Source organism: Halichoerus grypus, chromosome X (genome assembly GCF_964656455.1).
Source record: "Halichoerus grypus chromosome X, mHalGry1.hap1.1, whole genome shotgun sequence".
In the NCBI taxonomy this organism is placed as follows: Eukaryota; Metazoa; Chordata; class Mammalia; order Carnivora; family Phocidae; genus Halichoerus; species Halichoerus grypus.
In genome coordinates this window covers 23,380,720-23,402,515 of record NC_135727.1, presented here as the reverse complement: position 1 = coordinate 23,402,515, position 21,796 = coordinate 23,380,720, and positions in this window count along the sequence as shown.

Here is a 21,796-nt window from a genome sequence, read left to right as displayed (position 1 = left end):
TCTAGATATGAGTAAAAAATTCAGGAAGTCACCCATGATGGACTTCAGCCAACGAAAATGATGTTCTCTGTGCATTTTCATTTCTCAATAAGAGTATAAATTTAATTGGTACAACCACTATGAAAAACAGTATGGAGTTTCCTCAAAAAATTAAAAATAAAACTACCATATGATCAAATTCCACTTCTGGGTAAAAATCTGAAGGAGACAAAATTACTGTCTCAAAGAGTTATCTGCACCACCCATGTTCACTATAGCATTATTCACAATAGTCAAGACATGGAAATAGTCAAGATAGAAGTGACCATTGACAGATAAATGGATAAATGGATAAATAAAATGTGGTATATATATAATAATGGAATATTATATATGTATACACATAGAAAAATGAAATATGTATTATATATTGATGCAATGGAATATTATATATGTATACATATATGTATATATATATACACAGACAATGTATACACACAATGGAATATTATTCAGCCATAAAAAAGAAGGAAATTCTGTCATTTACAACAACATGCATGGATATCAAGGACACTATCCTAAATTAAATAAGCCATACAGAAAAAAATATTGTATGATCTCACTTACACGTGAAATCTAAAAAGAAATCATAGAAACAAAGAATAGATTGATGGCAGGGGCGCCTGGGTGGCTCAGTCGTTGAGCGTCTGCCTTCGGCTCAGGTCATGATCCCAGGGTCCTGGTATCGAGCCCCGCATCGGGCTCCCTGCTCAGCGGGAAGCCTGTTTCTCCCTCTCCCACTCCCCCTGCTTGTGTTCCTTCTCTCGCTGTGTCTCTGTCTGTCAAATAAATAAATAAAATCTAAAAAAAAAAAAAAAAAAAGAATAGATTGGTGGCTACCAGAAGTGTGGTGTGTGGGGGTGGGTAAAACGTGTGAAGGTGGTTAAAAGGTACAAACTTCCAGTTATAAGATAAATAAGTCCTGGGCATGCAATATGCTGCATGGTAATTATTGTTAACAATAGTGTGTTGTATTTTGAACGTTGCTAAAGAGTAGATCTTGAAAGGTTTTTTTTTTAATTTGAAATTTTCATTTCATTTTTTTATGTTTGCAAACACTTCTTTTTGTGTGTGTGAAAGTTCTTATTATAAGAAAAAATTGTAGCTATGTGAAATGATTGATGTTAACTAAACTTCATTTTACAATATACAAATATATCAAGTCATTATTTTGTACACCTTAAGCTTATGCAATGTTATATGTCCATTATGCCTCAATAAGACTGAAATATATATATATATATATATATACACATATATAAATTGGTAAATATATAACTCCATTCTAAATGATTTTATTTATAATTTTCTTAGACTATTGTACAGAATCATAGGCTATATGAATAGGAATAGACCTCAAAGAATTCCTGGAATTCTTCCCTCCTTTGTTCTTCCCCCCTAATCATTTACTCATTTATTTTTTTTATGTTAATCTTTTAGTATTATTGTTCCTACTGTGCATATTGTTCCTACATTACATATTTTTTGCTTTATTGAGACACTTTAATGGTAGTTTTAAATTTTAGTCATTTTTTTTATTGACTTAAAATATGTATTAAGGACTGGGTGTTAGGTTTTGTTATTGTTTAATTGTGATTACTTATTTAATTGTCTCCCTAAAGAGCTAGTAAGATGCAGTAGAACAATGACTTTGTAATACTTGCTGCCCATATGAGTTAAGTTTGACTGTGTATTAATTTACTACGGCTGCCATAAGAAAGTACCACAGATGGGAGTGGCTTAAACAACAGAAATGTATTTTCTTACAATCCTAAAGGTTAGAAGTCTGACATCAAGGTATCTTCAGGATTAGTTTCATCTGAAGCTTCTCTTCTTGGCTTGTTAATGGTCATTCTCTCCCTGTGTCTTCATGTCATTTTCTCTCTGGATGTGTTCTTGTCTCAATCTCCTTTTCTTAGAAAAACACCAGTCATTTGGATTAGGGCCCACCTTAATGACCTCATTTTAACCAAATTACCTTTACAGATCCTATCTGCAAATACAGTCACGTTCTGAAATAGTGGAAGTTAAGACTTTAATATATGAATCTGGATGTTAATTCAACCATTAACAGACTACATGAAAGAAAAAGAAAAAAACACAAAAAATGATTAGGCCTCAAAGGAGAAGTTAACTATAAAGATTAACCAGACCTAGCAAAATATATCTATAGATCACAGATGTCACCAGAAACAAAGACTCTCACACAATGTGTAAGCATCATGTCTAGTTCCAGACCACTGACAAAACCACTGGCAAGTTCCTGGTAAAGTCCTAATAAAAGGCCAGAGATAAAAACCCTTGGTGGCAACCCTTTTGGGTCTCTTCTCACTCCTGAGAGCTTTTTCTGTATCCTTGCTTAATAAAACTCTATTGTTTAATAAAACTCTTACTCACTCTCTTTTGTCTGTGAGATTCATTCTTCAACTCTGTAAGACAAGAACCCTGCTTTCCCGCTTCACCTCCAAGAGCTATAGAGTCAGAAACTTTGTTAGTGGGACTAACACTATATGGATTAACAAGACCTTTAATGGATTCTGATACTCATGCACACTAGAATTTGAGAAACTTCTTTTCAATGGAAAATAATTTATTGTGATGCTACCTTTTTCTTCTAGCAGAATATAGAATAGCATCCCTTTCTTTCTCCATCTTCTCAAATCCTAAGCATCATGTAAAGACCAATTTATATGGTGTATGTATGAATCTATTTATCTATCACCTATCTATCTCTGTCTATCATCTATATAATGATATAATTTATTTCAGATATTCTTTGTGATCTGCTGTAACTGGCCTTATCTAACTGCTATAGTCTACCCCTACACTTTTTCTTAGGTCAAAAACAAAATATTTATAGAAACTATATATTCCTAAATACCTTGTTTAATCCTTGAAGACATTGTTTTTTATCTCTGCCCATTTTCACATAGTATAGTCATCATTTTGGACAGATTTCCTGTCCCATAGGGTTCTGTGTTCACGTTATTCTGTGGAAGTTCTGGGTATAAAAATGCCTAATAAATTCTTTCATTCCTTCTCTCCTTTTCTCCCTCTCTCCCCACCTTGCCTCCCTCTCTTGAGAAAGTAGAACTTTTAGTAATGAGAAGGGGGGGAGGAAACAAAAAATCAAAAATGAATCTCTCTCTCTGTTTATCCAGACACAAGTTATGTGGAAATATATTAGTAAGGTTTCAACTTGCAATTTCACGGCAGGTAAAAAAATAATTCACTGCTTTTCTGATTCTGAGAGAAGTATTTTTTTAAGTCTTTCATTAAGAAAGAAAATGTAACATATAAACAATCCACACATATTTGAGAAATCCAAGCGCATCATGCCCTACTAACAGACAACAATTGCATTAAATAGATAAGGAGAAATCAATTGAAGCAAATGAATTTTTAGTTGAAAACTGAATTGCAAACATGACACACATTTGTACTATAATATAAATGTTCTATAAGTATAGTCACATTATATTTGTTACCCTGCTTTATTTCTTTTTCTTAGCAGTTAATACTTTTGTAATGCATAATTTGTATATCATCTGTTTCTTTAGTAAAATGTAAGTTATATGAATGCACGGTATAATTTTCCTTTACTGTTGTATCTTTGACATCAATAAAAATGCCTAAATCATAGTTTGTATTCAGTAAATATATGTTGCATGAATGAGTAAGGAAGGAAAAAAGTAGTTCTTGGAAGTTAAGATATAATTTCCTTAAAAAATCTTCAAATACCCTTTGATATGCTTTTTATTTTCAAACTGCTAATCTGATACCAATAATAATTAATATACATCTCTTTAATAAGAGTGACAAGCCACAAGGTGGGTACTAAATATCATAAACACCAATAGGCCCATGCTGGGCCAGCCATACTGACACTTTACAATAATTATTATGATATAAAGTACTTTAAACTAACTTAATAAACCAGCATTGAATTATGATCTCAATCTCTGGTTTTATGAAGCAATAATAACAATTGGGAGGCACTATTTTAATCACATATTTTGAACTCCAGGGAAAAATATAAGTTTCAAAGTCAGTTTTGATGTGGGAAACAAAGGCAGAAGAAAAATTATTAAATTTCCTTACTACCTACAGCCCATTGACAAGTCCTTGAAACAGGCAGGGTGACATTCCTCTAGGGACTCAACTGCTTTGATGTTTGCACTTTGCTAAGGTCAAAAGGCAATCCTAGCCTGACCCCAACCCCCCATCCTGGATCCTGTAAGCCTACTTTAATATATAGAAATTCTTTTAGAAATTTCCTTTATCTCTACCCCTCAAGATATGTGTTGGTAATCATCTCCCAAGGATATGGCCTGCCAATATACATCTGAAGGGTCTCATGACTAAGGTTTTATTAGACGGTAATAAATGACATTTTCCCAACAATAGCTAGCCCCCTCAAGGTCCTGGAAACCTTGCTTCCAAAATTCCTTAGAGACTTACACTCTCCCTAACCCCCTCCCAACTTGAAAGCATATAATGGGCCACTCCTCATGACCCCAGTGCAGCTCTTTCTGCCCACAGGTCCTGTCCCTTTGTTTTAATAAAATCACCTTTTTGCGCCAAAGACATCTCAAGAATTCTTTTTTGGCCATCAGCTTCAAACCCTAATGTCTTTCCTACATCAGTTTTGGCATTTTCTAAGGATTTTTTAAACAAAAAATAAAGTTAGACCTACAGTATCAAGCCAAATGTTCACACTAAATAATATTTATGCTTTGCTTAAAGTTCAAGCTCATATTAGGAATATCCTACCATAAAGTAAATCTGTCAAGATGAAGTTGGAATTGTTGGCTAAAACTATGTATGTATATAATTATATCTTTATGTTTGCCATCAAATCATGACCTTTTTATAACTTAGTCCTTTGATATATTTTGCTATTTATATGTAAAAATTACATAATGTTTAAATTTTAAAATCTAAAATGAAGATCAAAATGAAGACTTTATATTTTATTTTCAGGAATATAAACTGTTAAAGTTAATAAATGAATCCAATGAAGCTGCAGGATACTTAAAGTGTGCAGGATGAGATGCCTCCAAATGTGCCACTTTGGCATAAAGCTAATTTAGAATTAAAAGTAATTAAAACCAGGCAGATGCAGATAAAGCTCTCTGCCTCCCCAGTAACTGCGAAAATTTACATTGGAAAAGAGATCCTGCAACAGGAAGAGCTATTAACAGAGAGTCTCCTTTGCCTAAGGAACTCATCTGCATAACAGGGCAACCTTGTTTTTCCAAACATCTCCTTTCACCTTCTTCCTAAAGAGATTTCTCCACATTGTATTCTCAGGCCCCTTCCCCTCTCCTTAGCTCATATAAGCTTCTTGTTGCCTCACTGTCTTTGAAATTGAGTGTCTATGTGGATTCCCTACATGTACATCTATTAAATTTGATTTTCTCCTGTTAATCTGTCTCATGTCAATTTAACACTAAGTCCAACTAGAAGGACCATATGGCAGAGGAAGGTCTTCCTCCCCAACAATACAAAATCAATACACAAAAATCTCTTGCATTTCTGTACACTAAAGATGAAACAGAAAAAAATTAATAAAAAATTTTCATTTACAACTGTATGAAAAAGAATAAAATACCTAGGAATAAATTTAACCAAGGAGGTGAAAGATCTGTACACTGAAAACTGTAAGACAACTGAAGAAATTGAAGAAGACACAAATAAATGGTAAGATATTCCATGCTCATGGACTGGAAGAATTAACATTGTTAAAATGCTCATCCTATGTAAAGCAATCTACAGATTCAATGCAACCCCTATCAAAATCCCAATGGCATTTTTCATGGAACTAGAATAAATAATCCTAAAATTTGTATGGCACTACAGAAGACCTTGAATAAGTAAAAGTGATCTTGAGAATGGACAAAGCTGGAGGTATCATGCTCCCTGATTTCAAACTAAACTACAAAGCCATAATAATCAAAACAGTATAGTATTGGCATAAAAACCAACACATAGATCAATGGAAGAGAATAGAGAACTCAGAAATAAACCCAAACACATATGGTTGGTTAATTTATGATAAAGGAGCCAAGAATATAAAATAGGGGGAAAAAAGTATTTTTAACAATAGTGCTGAGAAAAGTGGACAGATACATGCAAAATAATAAAACTTGACTACTACACACCATACACAAAACTTAATTGAGAATGGATTAAAGATTTGAATGTAAAACCAGAAATCACAAAATTCCTAGAGGAAAATATAGTCAGTAAGCTCCTTGACATTGGTCTTAATGATATTTTTTGGATCTGAGTCTAAAGCCTGTGGGAATTCACAGTGCCTGGATAGACAAAATCCGACTTGTTTATGCCTCCCTGGATGACACTAATTGAGAAGCAAAGGAGAAGTGCCTGGAATGCTGGGCCTCCTTTGAAGTTTCTTGGATGAAAACGGACAGATTCTTACTGTGGCTTAAGGTTCTCATCTAGGGAGTCAATGTTTAAGTTTTGAAGAAAAACAAACACCTCTGGTAGTCACGTACTTCACGGACTCATTGCCTCCTCTCCCTTATCACACACTGCCCCATATTTTATTATCCTGACCATTAAAGTTACACTTTCCTACTTGCTTTGCACTTGTGCCTGATGTATTGCTAAGACCCCAATAAAAGTGGAGACAGAGCTTGGCTCAGGGCCTTCTGCCACTTGAGCATCTGTTCCCCAGGCCTCTCCTTTCTCCTACTAAGGTGTCTGGAGTAATCTTTTCATTCACCGTCTCAGGGTTTGATGGCCAAACCTGACAAAAGGCAAGGTCAGCAAAAGTAAATATAGACAAATGAGACTACATCTAATTAAAAAGCTCCTGCACAGTGAAGGAAACCATCAACAAAATGAAAAGGCAACCTACTGCATGGGAAATGGTATTTGTAAATGATATATCTGATAAGGAATTAATATCCAAAATATATAAATAACTCATATAACTCAACAACAACAACAAAAAAGTCTGACTAAAAAAAAAAAAAAAATGGACAGAGCATCTGAATAAACATTTTCCCAATAAGAGACATACAGGTGGCCAACAGGCACATGGAAAGATATTTGGGATCACTAATTATCAAGGAAAAGCAATTCAAAACCATAGTGAGATATTACCTCACACCTGTCAGAAAGGCTATTATCAAAAAGACAAGAAATAAGAAGTGATAGAGAGGATATAGAGAAAAGGGAACACTTGTACACTGTGACAATGTAGATTGGTGCTGTCCCTATGGAAAACAGTATGGAGAGTCCTCAAAAAATTAAAAATAGAACTGCCATATGATCCAGCTATTCCACTTTTGGGTATTTATCCAAAGACTATAAGAACATTAATTCAAAAAGATATATGCACTATTATGTTCATTGCAGCATTTATAATATTCAAGATATGGAAAGTGTCCATCAATGGATAAATGGATAAAGATGTGGTGGGATATTTATAATATATATACACACACAAACATAATGGAATACTACTCAGATTTAGAAAAGAAGGAAACCTTGCTGTTTGTGACAAAGTGGATGGACATTGAGAGTATTATGCTCAGTGAAATAAATGAGATGGAAAAAGACAAATACCACATGATTTCAAGTATACGTGGAATCTAAAAAATCAACAACAACAAGTGAGCAAATAAAATAAAAACTAATTCATAGATATAGAGAACAAATTCATGGTTACCAGAGGGGTAAAGGGCTGGGGGTTGGGGAAAATGGGTGAAGGGATTCAATTGTATGGTGATGAATGGTAACTAGACTTATGGTGGTGATCACTTTGTGATTTATACAAGTATAAGATTATGATGCACATCTGAAACATATTATATACCAATTTTACCTCAATAAAAAAATAAGGCACATTTTAAATGATCTTGCACTACATAGTATAAGGGACTTCCACGTAAGGCCATGATTAACTTGCACCTGATAAGTCATCATACCATGAGTAATTCCAAAACTGAAAAAAAACATAAAAAGCAAATATTTTCAGGCATTGGAAAATAACGCATTACTGTGGTGCATAAAAAAATCAAAACAAATGAGATGAGACCTACTATCATCCTAATTTTCTGCCTCAAGGCATTTATTTGATCCTGGTTGGGAGAAGGGGAACCCAAGCAAAGGATATAGGTCTCATTGAGCAAAGGAGAGAAGAAATTTGAGTTAATAGAAACTGAAATAACTAGAATATGCAGGGTCAAGTAACAGAGAGAATGTAGATATGCAAAGAAAATTATCTCAAATCTGAATAGTCTAAATTAAATGTATGGGGAAAAAAATGACCAATTCTTAGGGTAAGTTCCTATTAGACCAGCGAAAGAATATTATTGGGTGAAAATAAAATAAACTATCCTAGAGTTCTAAGTGGAGAAACTTCAAGTTTGCATTGTTTGGGAGATTTCTAGCTTTATTAACAAAAATGAAGAGATATTTTCAATACCCGGGTCATGCAGTAAATATCACAAAATATCACACCATAAGAAACAGAGCAAACAAGCCCTAGAGGTGATGTCACTGGAAATGGCAGAGTAGAGAACTCCAAAATTCTGTCCATTCACTAAAGCAACAATTAAACTGACAGAAACTTTCAGAATTAACATTTCAGAACTCTAGAATCTAACATGGAAGAATAAGGGCTTTGAAAAGCTTCTAGATATACCTGAGAATTTAGAAGTCCATGCACATAACCAGGGCTGAACATATGCTCAAAAATTACTTGAGAAGACCCCAAGCTTTCACCTGTGACTGAACTTTATGCTCCGTGAAAGCAGGAAGTAAAGAACAGACAGAGATGTAAAGGATTTGAGTAAGCATGCGTTTATCATTAGCTTACCAATTAGCTAACAGAAAATATACTTCAGTGACCATACATGACAAAGAATGCAGTCTGTCATGAATAATTTTATGTGTCAACATGACTGGGCCACAGAGTGCCCAGGTATTTAGTCAAACATCATTCTAGGTGTTTCTGTGAGGATGTTCTGGATGAGTTTAACATTTAAATTAATAGGCTCTGTAAAGAAGATTGCCCTCCACAGTGTAAGTGGGCCTCACCAATCTTTGAAGGCCTGAATAGAACAAAAGGTTGACTCTCCCCATATAAGAGGAAATTTCCTTATGCCTGACTACCTTGAGCTAGGACATCAGGTTTTTTCCTACCTCAGACTCAAACTAAAATATTGGTTCTTCCTGTGTCCCTAGGCTGCCAGCCTTCAAATTGGACCTACAGCAGTGGCACTTCTGGTTCTCAGGCCTTTGGACTTAGCCTGAAACTACACCACTGACTCTCCAGTTTATTGACTACAGATCATGGGGATTGTCAGCCTCCATAATCAGGTGAACCAATCCTTATAATAAATCCATATATATATATATTCTTCCATGAGATGATAGTCATGAAGCCACAAGTAGAGACACAGAATAAGTTCAAGAAAACAAAGTTTATTATACTCACAGATAATAGAGAGACAGAATCACAACACACCATGAGGGGACCATATGGAAGTAGCAATGAGGGAATGTGCTCAACCAAGCAGTTGGAGAGCTAAGGAAGAGAATGAGGACCACAGGGAAGTGCCTCTACTGGGAGTCAGTGTGAAGGAGACAAGCAAAAGGCATAAGGGGTTTCATTGGTGCATTTGAATATCAGTAGGTCACAATCAGGGGAGGGCAAGGAGGGAAGTTTGTGACGGGCCGGCTCTATCACACTGCTACACCTGGTTACCTAGGCAGGGTGCTCACAGCCTGTGGAGACATTGAGGTAGTGGGAAAATATTGTTTTAAAATTTATAATACAATATATATACATCCTATTAGCTCTGTTTCTTTGGAGAAACCTGACTGACACACAGTATTTACAATAATTGTATGAAAAAGTCACTAAACAAATATATAATGTACAAAAAGCAGTAATAACAAGTCCCAGAAACAGGAAAGAATCTGATTTTTAAAGAATTAGCATATTATAATGCTGATAACTACATTTTCCCACAAATAATAACGAGACACTTAAAGAAACAAATCTTGGGCAATTCATAGGAAAAACATAACTTAATAAATAGAAACTGTATCTGAAGAAGACCAGCCAGTGGACTTACTAGACAAAGACTTTAATTAGTTATTACAAATATGTCCAAAGAATAATAAGAAACCATAAAAAATGTTTCTTAACAAAAAGACAATACTAATAGAGAGAGAGAAATTATAAAAAGAAACTTAAATATAGATTCAGGAGTTCAAGTGTACAATAACCAAAATGAAGAAGTTTGCATATAGGATGTCAATAGAAGATTTGATCAGGAAGAAGAGTCAGTGAACTTGAAGAGAGATAAAATGAGATTATCCAGTCTAAGGAACAGAGAGGACAAAGAATAAAAAAATAAACAGAGCCCAAAGATATTTTTGGGATACCATCAAGCATACATCAAAATACACATAATGGGTGTTGATGACAGAGAAAATAAGATTTAAGGGCATACAAGGGCTATTTGAAAAAAAAAATAATGTCTAAAAACTTCCCACATTTTATAAAATACATGAATCTATACATTTAATAAACTAAAAAAAAATCTTCAATAGGAAAATACAAAGAGATGCATACATTATAATCAAACTGTTGAAAGACAAAGACAAAGGAGACAATTCTGGAATCAGCAAGGAAGAGATTCATTATACACAAGTGATCCTCAATAAAATTAGCAACCCATTTCTCTTTGAGAAAAAAAAAAAAAAAAAACATGGAGGTCAGAATGCAGGGGAATGAGATTTTTAAAGCTTTGAAATGAAAACAAACAAACAAAAACAAACAAAAATCCCTGCCAACCAAGAAGTCTAGATATGAAAAAAGTAGTCTTAAAAAATTAATGGAAAATTATGACATTCCCTGATAAACAAAAGCTAAAGGAGTTTGTTTGTAGCAGATTTTTCCGACAAGAAATCTTAAAAGGAGTTTATCAGGTTAAAATGAAAAGAAACTGACTGGATAGTAAATGAAAGCCATATGAGGAAATAGGAACTCTGGTAGAGGTAAATTCACAGGTAAATGTAAAAGCCAATGTTACTGGGGCGCCTGGGTGGCTCAGATGGTTAAGCGTCTGCCTTCGGCTCAGGTCATGATCCCAGGGTCCTGGGATCGAGTCCCACATCGGGCTCCCTGCTAGGCGGGGAGCCTGCTTCTCCCTCTGCCTCTGCCTCTCTCTCTCTCTCTCTGACTCTCATGAATAAATAAATAAAACATTTAAAAAAAAAAAGCCAATGTTACTGTATCTTTGGTTTGTAACACCACTTTTTTTTCCCTTATATGATTTAAAATACAAATTCCTTCAAACAATTATTATAAATCTGTGTTACTGGAAATACAATGTATAAAAAGTAATTTGTGGCTGCCATAATATGAAGAGGGAGGAGCTGTATAAGAGCAGTTTTGATACTATGTGGCTAATTTGACATTAATACAAACTGGATTGCTATAAATTAAAGATATAGACATCATAGACATCACAGGGGAAGAAAAATGCAGACCAATACCCCTATGTATATAAATGCAAATATCATCAATAAAATACAAGAAGCCAAATCTATAAGCATATTAAAAGAAAGACACACCATGACCAATGAGATTATCCTAGGAATGCAACGATGTATTAACATATGAAAATCATTGTTGTACACCATATTGAAAGTAATGAAAACAACACATGATTCTTTCAGTTGATGTAGAAAAAGGATTTGACAAAATCCTACACATTTTATTATAAAACACTCAACAAACTAAAAATACCAGGGAACTTGATCTACATGATAGTATACATTTATGAGCTTCCCACAGCTAATACCATATTCAATGATAAAATACTGAAAACTTCCCCCTAATATCAGGAACAAGACAAAAGTACCCATTTTTGCCATTTTATTCAATATTTTATTCAATAATTTATTTCTAGTCAGAAAACTTAGTAAAGAAAAAGAAATAAAAGGCATTTGCTTTGGAAAGGAAGAAGTAAAACTATCTATAGTCACAGATGCCATGATTTTACATACAGAAAATCCTAAAGAACCCACACCAAATTAAAATAAATAAATAAATAAAAACAACTATTGAGCTAATAAAAAATTCAGGCAAAGTTACAGATTACAAGATCAACACACAAAACTTGATTGTATTTTTATATAAAAGCAATGAAGAATCCAAAGAAGATGTTAAAGAAACAATTTGATTTACAATAACAACAAAAAGAATAAAATACTTAAAATTGAGTGTAACAATATAGGAATGGAAGCTATATATAAAAGAGGAAAATCCTGAAGCTGAAAAATATAAAATTAAGTGAACCACTTCACTAGATGGACAAAGCACTAACATAGAAACTGCAGAAGAAAACTATCCAAACTAATGCAGAAACAACAACAATAACAACAACAACAACAATAATAATAAATGAACAGATCTTTAGCAAATGGTGAGACAATATCAAGCAATCTGATACACATGGAACTGTGGTCCCAAAAGGAAAGAGAATGATGATGATGATGATCATGATGATGATGATGATAATTTGTTTATAACACAAGTTAAAGTAAAATAAAAAATTACACAAAGGAGGTGTTGGAATGTTACAAGTTAAGAAGTACATGCTTGTCAGAATGTAGATTATAAGCTCAAGGTTACTGTAAAGCCTAAAAGAATAAATGATGAGACAAAAAAAATGAACCAATACGGATGCCTGTGTGGCTCAGTCAGTTAAGCATCTGCCTTCAGCTCAGGTCATGATCTGAGGGGCCATGATCATCAGGCCGCATGTCAGGCTCCCTGCTCAGCGGGGAGCCTGCTTCTCCCTCTGTCTCTTCTCCTGCTTGTGCTCTCTCTCTCTCAAATAAATAAAATCTTTTAAAAACTGAACCAATAGAAGAGTTTAAATTAATCTAAAAACACTCACAAAAGAAACAGAAAAGTAAAAGAAAGCAATAAAGATAAATGCAGTCAGAAGTAAAACAAATAAGACAGTAGGCTTACCAACATTTCTACTTTTAAATGATGCTGTTAAGGCAAATGGTCCATAAATATATGGACCTAAGTATTTGCAGTTTACAAGGAATACATTTTAACTTTAAAGGCAAAGATTCCTTAAAAATAAAAAGATGGAAAATTATATAGCAGGGAGATACTAATCTATTAATCACAAGAGAGCAGAAATGTCTGTATGAATTAGATTTCAGTATAAAGGATATTAACAGGGACAAAGAGAGATATTTCATAATGATAAAAGGAGTAACTCATAAGTAAGATATTTAAAAAAAAATTTAAAAAGAATGTACTCAATAATAGAGTTGAAAATTAACACAGAATAAGTTGATAGAACTGAAAGGAGAAATGGACAAGTCCACATTTATATTTAGAGATGTCAATATTACCTTCAGGGAAATTGAGAGAATAAATGGACAGAAATGTAATTACTATATAGATGAATTGTACAACACTATTAAACAACATGAACTAATTCACGTTTATGGAACTCCCCCCACCAACAATATCAAAATCAACATTCTCTCTAAGTGTATATGGAATATTGACCAAGATAGACCAGCTATACCATAAACCTAGTCTCAACGACTATAATAGGATTGAAAATATAAAGCAAATATTCTTTGACTACAATGAAATTTAATTAGAAATTAATAAGAAAAAATATTTGGAAAATCCCCAAACATTTGGAAATTATGCAGCATGATTCTAAATAGCCATGGGTCAATGGAACTATCAAAAGGAAATCAGGAAATATTTTGAAATGAGTAATGAAACATTTGTGGGATACAGCTAAAGCAGGTCTTAAAGTTTAGCTTTAAATGTTTATACTAGAAAAGAAGTGTTTAAAACCAATGATATATGTTTCTAAATTGAACTTGAGAATGGATAGTAAATTTAACACAAAGTAGTGAAGGGGAAAGGACTTCAGGGCAGCCCCCGGATAGAAACCCTGAGCGGTGGGGCTGCACATGCAAAGTGGGGGTAGTTGGCAGTTTTAGAAGCACAAAGGGCAGCGATGTGCCAACATGGAGTCAAGGACTGGGAGCGTTGCTGAGGGGTGCACAACCCAGGACACTGCAGTTTATAGCAGCGCAGACAGAAACGGAAATAGTGTGGCCTGGAGTGCTCACTGAAGAACAGACTGAGATCTCTCTGCGCTGAGGCAGAGGATTGGAAACGATCTCTTCTGCTCTGACTCTTGGAAGAGATGGGGAAAACCACGAGGGAAAGCCGACAGAGAACAAAAGCCCCCCAAAAACCGGTTTTCACTGAGGCCATCCCCCTCCCTGAAAGGGGGTAGGGCAAATCTGCCCAAACAGGGTTGCTTGAGTAACAGTGGGGTAGACCCCTTCCCCAGAAGATAGGCTGGGAAAACAAGAGGCCATCAACCCTACCGTCCCTAGAAAACAGGTGCATCTTGCTTGGGTTGTGGTAAATAATTTGGACTCTGCACATTCCCTCAACCACCCCTCAACAGAATGACTAGGAAGAGGAACCCCCAAAATAGGAAAGATTTAGAGACTGTGACTTCTGCCACAGATACAGAAATGGATTCAGATATAACAAAATGTCATAAATGGAATTCAGGGTAGCAATTGTGAAGACAATAGCTAGAATACAGAAATCGATTAATAGTAACATAGAGTCTCTAAGGGCAGAAATGAAAGCTGAATTCGCAGAACTTAAAAATGCTATCAATGAGATCCAATCTAATCTAATCTAACAACTAGGGTAAGTGAGTCAGAAGAGTGAAATAGTGATCTAGAAGACCAATCGATAGAAAAGAAGGAAAAAGAGATGGTCAGGGAAAAGCAACTCAAAATCCATGAAAATAGAATCAGAGAAATAAGTGACACCATGAAACGTTCCAATGTCAGAATTATTGGAGTCCCTGAGGGCTGGACAGAGAGAGAGGACTAGAAGATATATTTGAGCAACTTGTAGCTGAGAACTTCCCTAATCTGGGGAATGAAACAAACATTCATGTCCTAGAGGCAGAGAGGACCCCTCCCAAGATCAAGGAAAACTGGACAACACCCCGGCATGTAATAGTAAAACTCGGAAATCTTAGAACCAAGGAAACCATCTTAAGGGCAGTTAGGGGGAAGAGATTCCTTATGTACAGAGGGAGGAACATAAGAATAATGTCAGACCTATCCACAGAGATCTGGCAAGCTAGAAAGGTCTGGGAAGACATATTCAGGGTACTAAATGAGAAGAACATGCAGCCAAGAATACTTTATCTGGCAAGGCTGTCATTTAGAATGGATGGAGAGAGGCAGAGCTTCCAAGACCAGCAGAAATGGAAAGACTATGTGACCACCAAGCTGGCCCTGAAAGAAATATTAAGGGGGGGTTCTATAAAAGGAGAAATACCCCAAGAGTGATATAGAATAGAAAAGTACAAAGACAATCTATAGAAACAAGGTCTTCATAGGCAACATGATGACAATAAATTCATATCTTTCAATAAACACTCTCAACGTGAACAGCCTAAATGCTCCCATAAAATGGCACAGGGTTGCAGGTTGGATAAAAAGACAGGACCCGTCCATATGCTGTCTACAAGAGACTCATTTTGAACCTAAAGATACATCCAGACTGAAAGTGAAGGGATGGAGATCCATCTTCCATGCCAACGGACCTCAAAAGAAAGCTGGGGTAGAAATTCTCATATCAGATAAACTAGATTTTAAGCCAAATAATGTAGTTAAAAACACAAAAGGACACTATAACATTCTTAAAGGGTCTATATAAGAAGAATATCTAACAATTGTAAATATCTATGCCCCCAACATGGGAGCAGCCATCTACATAAGCCAACTGTTAACTAAAATAAGGAGTCATATTGATAACAATACATTAATTGTAGGAGACCTCAATACTCCACTCTCAGCAATAGACAGCTCATCTAAGCAGAAAATCAACAAAGAAACAAGAGCTTTGAATAACACACTGGAGTAGATGGCCTTCATCAATATATATAGAACATTTCACCCTAAAACAACAGAATACTCATTCTTGTCGAGCACACACAGAACTTTCTCCAGAATAGACCACACACTGGGTCACAAATCAAGTCTCAACCAATACCAAAAGACTGAGATTATTCCCTGCATATTCTCAGACCATAATGCTTCAAAACTGGAACTCAATCACAAGAAAAAAAATTGGAAGGAATTCAAACGTTTGGAAGCTTAAGATGACTCTATTCAAGAATGTTTGGGTCAACCAGGAAATCAAGGAAGAGCTTAAACAATTCATGGAAACAAATGAGAACAAAGAGACGTTGGTCCAAAATCTATGGGATACTGCAAAGGTGGTCCTAAGGGAGAAATACACAGCCATCCAAGCCTCACTCCAAAAAATAGAAAAATCCCAAATTCACTGACTAACTTTACACCTTAAAGAGTTAGAGAAAAAGCAACAAACGATGCCTAAGCCAGGCATTATAAGAGAAAATAATTAAGATTAGAGCAGAGATCAATGAATTAGAAACCAGAAACACAGTAGAATAGATCAATGAAACTAGAAGCTGGTTCTTTGAGAGAATTAATAAAATCGATAAACAACTGGCCAGACTTATCCAAAAGAAAAGAGGAAGGACCTAAATTAATAAAATTATGAATGAAAGGAGAGAGATCATGACTAACACCAAGGTAATAGAAACAATTATTAGAAATTATTATCAACAACTATATGCCAATAAATTAAGCAACCTGGAAGAAATGGATGCCTTCCTGGAAACCTATAAATTGCCAAGACTGAAACAGGAAGAAATTGACAACCTGAATAGGCCAATAACTAGTAATGAGATTGTAGCAGTGATCAAAAACCTCCCAAAAAACAAGACGCCAGGGTCTGATGGATTCCCTGGGGAATGCTACCAAACATTCAAAGAAGAAATAATACCTAGCTAATAGGATCCAACAATACATTAAAAGGATCTCCCACCATGATCAAGTGGGGTTTATCCCTGGGATGCAAGGGTGGTTCAACATTTGCAAATGAATCAATGTGATAGAACACATTAATAAGAGGAGAGAGAAGAACCATATGGTCCTCTCAATTGATGCAGAAAAAGTATTTGACAAAATACAGCATCCTTTCTTGATTAAAACTCTTCAGAGTATAGGGATAGAGGGAATATTCCTCAAGTTCATAAAATCCATCTATGAAAAACCCACAGCAAATATCATCCTCAGTGGGGAAAAGCTGAAAGCCTGTCCCTTAATATTAGGAACATGTCAAGGATGCCCCCTCTTGACACTATTTTTTAACAGAGTACTAGAAGTCCTGGCCACAGCAATCAGACAACAAAAAGAGATAAAATATTCAAATTGGCAAAGAAGAGGTCAAACTCTCTCTCTTCGCAGATGACATGATACTTTATGTGGAAAACCCAAAAGACTCCACCCCCAAATTACTAGAACTCATACAGCAATTCAGTTATGTGGCAGGATAAAAAATCAATGCACAGAAATCAGTTACTTTCTTATACACTAACAACGCAACTGTAGAAAGAGAAATTAGAGATACGATTCCATTTACAATAGCACCAAAAACCATAAGATACCTCAGAATAAACCTAACCGAAGAGATAAAGAATCCATACTCTAGGAACTACAGAACACTAATGAAAGAAATGAAGAAGACACAAAAAGATGGAAAAACATTCCATGCTCATGGATTGGAAGAATAAATATTGTTAAAATGTCAATGCTACCCAGAGCATTCTATACCTTCAATGCCATCCTGATCAAAATTCCAGTGACGTTTTTCAAAGTGCTGGAACAAACATCCTAAAATTTGTATGGAATCAGAAAAGACCCCGAATCACCAAGGAAATGTTGAAAAAGAAAAACAAAGCTGGGGGAATCATGTTGCCCAATTTCAAGCTATATTACAAAGCAGTGATCACCAAGACCCATGGTACTGGCACAAAAACAGACATATAAACCAATGGAACAGAATAGAGAGCCCAGATATGGACCCTCAGCTCTATGGTCAAGTAATCTTCCACAAAGCGGGAAAAAATATACAATGAAAAAAGACAGTCTCTTCCATAAATGGTGCTGGGAAAAGTGGACAGCCACATGCAGAAGAATGAAACTCGACCCTTCTCTAATACCATACACAAAGAAAAACTCAAAATGGATGAAAGACCTCAATGTGAGACAGGAATCCATCAAAATCCTAGAGGAGAACATAGTCAGTAACCTCTTTGACATAAGCCACAACAACTTCTTTCAAGATACATCTCCAAAGGCTAGGGAAACCAAAGCAAAAATGAACTTTTGGGACTTCATCAAGATAAAAAGCTTCTGCACAGCAAAGGAAACAGTCAAAAAAACAAAGATGTAACACACAGAATGGGAGAAGATCTTTGCAAATGACACTACAGATAAAGGGCTGGTATCCAAGATCTATAAAGAACTTTTCAAACTCAACACCCAAAAAACAAATAATCAAGTCAAGAAGTGGGCAGAAGACATGAACAGACACTTCTCCAATGAAAACATACAAATGGCTAACAGACACATGAAAAATGTTCATCATCATTAGCCATCAGGGAAATTCAAATCAAAACCACATTGAGATACCATCTTACACCAGTTCAAATGGCAAAAATTGACAAGGCAAGAAACAACAAATATTGGAGTGGTTGTGGAGAAAGGGGAACCCTCTTACACTGTTGGTGGGTATGCAAGTTGGTACAGCCACTTTGGAAAACAGTGTGGAGGTTCCTCAAATGTTAAAAATAGAGCTACCCTATGACCCAGGAATTGCACTATTGGTTATTTACCCCAAAGACACAAATGTAGTGAAAAGAAGGGCCATATGCACCCGAATGTTCATAGCAGCAATGTCCACAAACTGTGGAAAGGGCTGAGATACCCTTCAACAGATGAATGGGTAAAGAAGATGTGGTCCATATATACAATGGAATATTACTCAGCCTTCAGAACAAATGAATACCCAACTTTTACATCAACATGGATGGGACTGGAGGAGATTATGCTAAGTGAAATAAGTCAAGCAGAGAAAGTCAATTATCATATGGTTTCACTTCTTTGTGGAACATAAGGAATAGCATGGAGGACATTAGGAGAAGGAAGGGAAAAATGAAGGGGGGGAATCCGAGTGGGAGATGAACCATGATAGACTATGGACTCTGTGAAACAAACTGAGGGTTCTAGACGGGAGGCAGGTGGGTGGATGGGTTTACCTGGTGATGGGTATTAAGGAGAGCTTGTACTGCATGGAGCACTGGGTGTTATATGAAAACAATGAATCATGGATCACTACATCAAAAACTAATGATGTATTGTATGGTGACTAATGTAACATAATAAAATAAAATAATTTAAAAAAAAAAGAATGACACCTTTATGAACAAATATAGGACAATAAATTTAATGAGTTACATGGAATAAATAAATTCTTTGCAAAAATGCTACATATCAAATTTACTTTATTTGAAAAATAAAATAAAATGAGTATCCCTTATGTATTAAAGACATTTAATGTTATTAAAAACTTTCACATAAAGAAAAGTCCAGACCCAAATGATCTCACTGGTAACTTCCATCAGACATTTAAAATTGTCATTACACTAATATTATATAAACTTTTTCAGAAAATAGTAGGAGAGTGAATATTTCCTAACCATTTGAGAAGACAAAGTTATCCTGACATAAAAATCAGACAAACAATTAAGAGAATGAAAACCATGTACAAATGTCCTTCATGAAGGTAAGTGTTAAATCTCTTCCTAAATTATTAGCTGATTGAATATGAAAAAAATATTTCAAAAAGATAATATATTCCAGACTGTAAGTTTGGCTAAATGTCAAAAGAAAAATATAATTTACCATATTAATAACATCATGGGGTGAAATGATGTACTTTTACTCAAATAATGTTCAGAAAGCATTTGGTAAAATTCAGCATCTAATCATAATAAGTTAAAACAAGCTAACCCAAAACTTTCAACACACAGAAGAACCGAAGATGTTTTCTCAGTCTGCTGATGAGATGAGAAAGGACATCTATGAAAAACCTATGCAGGATTTCAAACTCAGTGGTAAAGACTGAATGCTTTTCCTCTAAGATCAGGAACAAGACTATGTCTGCTCTCACAATTTCTATTCAGCATTTTAATGAAGGTCATCCTAGTGCAATAAAGCAAAACAAACAAATAAAGAGCATATTGATTTAAAAAAAGGAAAATTGTGTTTAAGAGATGATATAATCATGTACATAGAACATCTTAAGAAGTCTACAATAATCTGCAAGAGCTATTAATACATTTGCCAGGACCTAAGATACAAGGCTAATATCAATTTTATTTATATATACTAGGAACAAAATTTAAACAACCCAGAATGGTCATATACAATTGAATTAAAGTTATAAGAAAATACCAGAATATGTTTTTAAAATATGTTGACTTGTATGACAAAGTCACACAACATTGATGAGAGAAATTTTTAAACAAACTTAAAAAAATGAAAACTTGAACCATTATCATCAATTGGAAGACTTGATATTGAGGACTCAATGTTGATAAGATACAATTTTTCCCAAATTGATCAATTGATTTAATGCAATCGACTAAAACCCCTGCAGACAATTTACGTAGAAATGTATAAGTGGACTCTAAAAGTTATATAAAAATATTTTTAAAAACTAGAATAGAAAATAAGTTCTTGAAAATAAAGGTTAATACATGAACCATGTGATTATAAGATTCATTCTGAAATACAGTAATCAAAAAGTGTGAAATTGGAGTAAGAATAGGCATATGTATAAATGGGACAGAAAGGAGAGTACAGAAATAGATTTATACATTCAGAGTTAATTGTTTTTTAATAACAATACCAAGGTATTTCAATGAATAAATTATATTTTCAACAAGCTGTCAAGGAGCAACTAAATATCTATAAGGGAGAAAAAAAAGCCAACTTTTATCCTTTCCTCGTGTATATACAAATACTGATTCATGATGAATCATATAACTAAAAGTAAAATGCAAAACTGTACTGTTTATTAGAGGAAAAGGGATATAAATATTTACATCCTAGGTGCAACAGTGTTTCCTAGGTGGGAAACAATGAGCATAAAGTTTAAAAAAAAAATTAGACTTCATCAAAATTTAGAATTCTTGCTCTTCAAAAGTCATCATTAAGTGATTAAAAAGCCATTTGAAGGGCATCTGGGTGGCTCAGTTGGTTAATCCTCTGGCTCTTGGCTTGGTCATGATCTCAAGGGTTGTGGGATCAAGCCCTCTGTTGGGCTCTGCACTCAGTGGGGATTCTGCTTGAAGATTCTCTCCCTCTGCCCCTCCCCCCACTCACACACACTTTCACTTTCTCTAAAATAAATAAATCTTAAAAAAAGAAACCCATGGGATGCCTGGGTGGCTCAGTCGTTAAGCGTCTGCCTTCGGCTCAGGTGATGATCCCAGGGTCCTGGGATAGAGCCCCGCATCGGGCTCCCTGATCAACGGGAAGTATGCTTCTCCCTTTCCCACTCCCCCTGCTTGTGTTCCCTCTCTCACTATGTCTCTCTCTGTCAAATAAATAAATAAAATCTTAAAAAAAAAAGAGAGAGCCATGTAAAAAATTCTCAACATAATTAGATATTAGCAAATGAAAATTTACATAACAAATTCACTCTGGAGTGGCTAAAATAAATAAGCCTGACAAT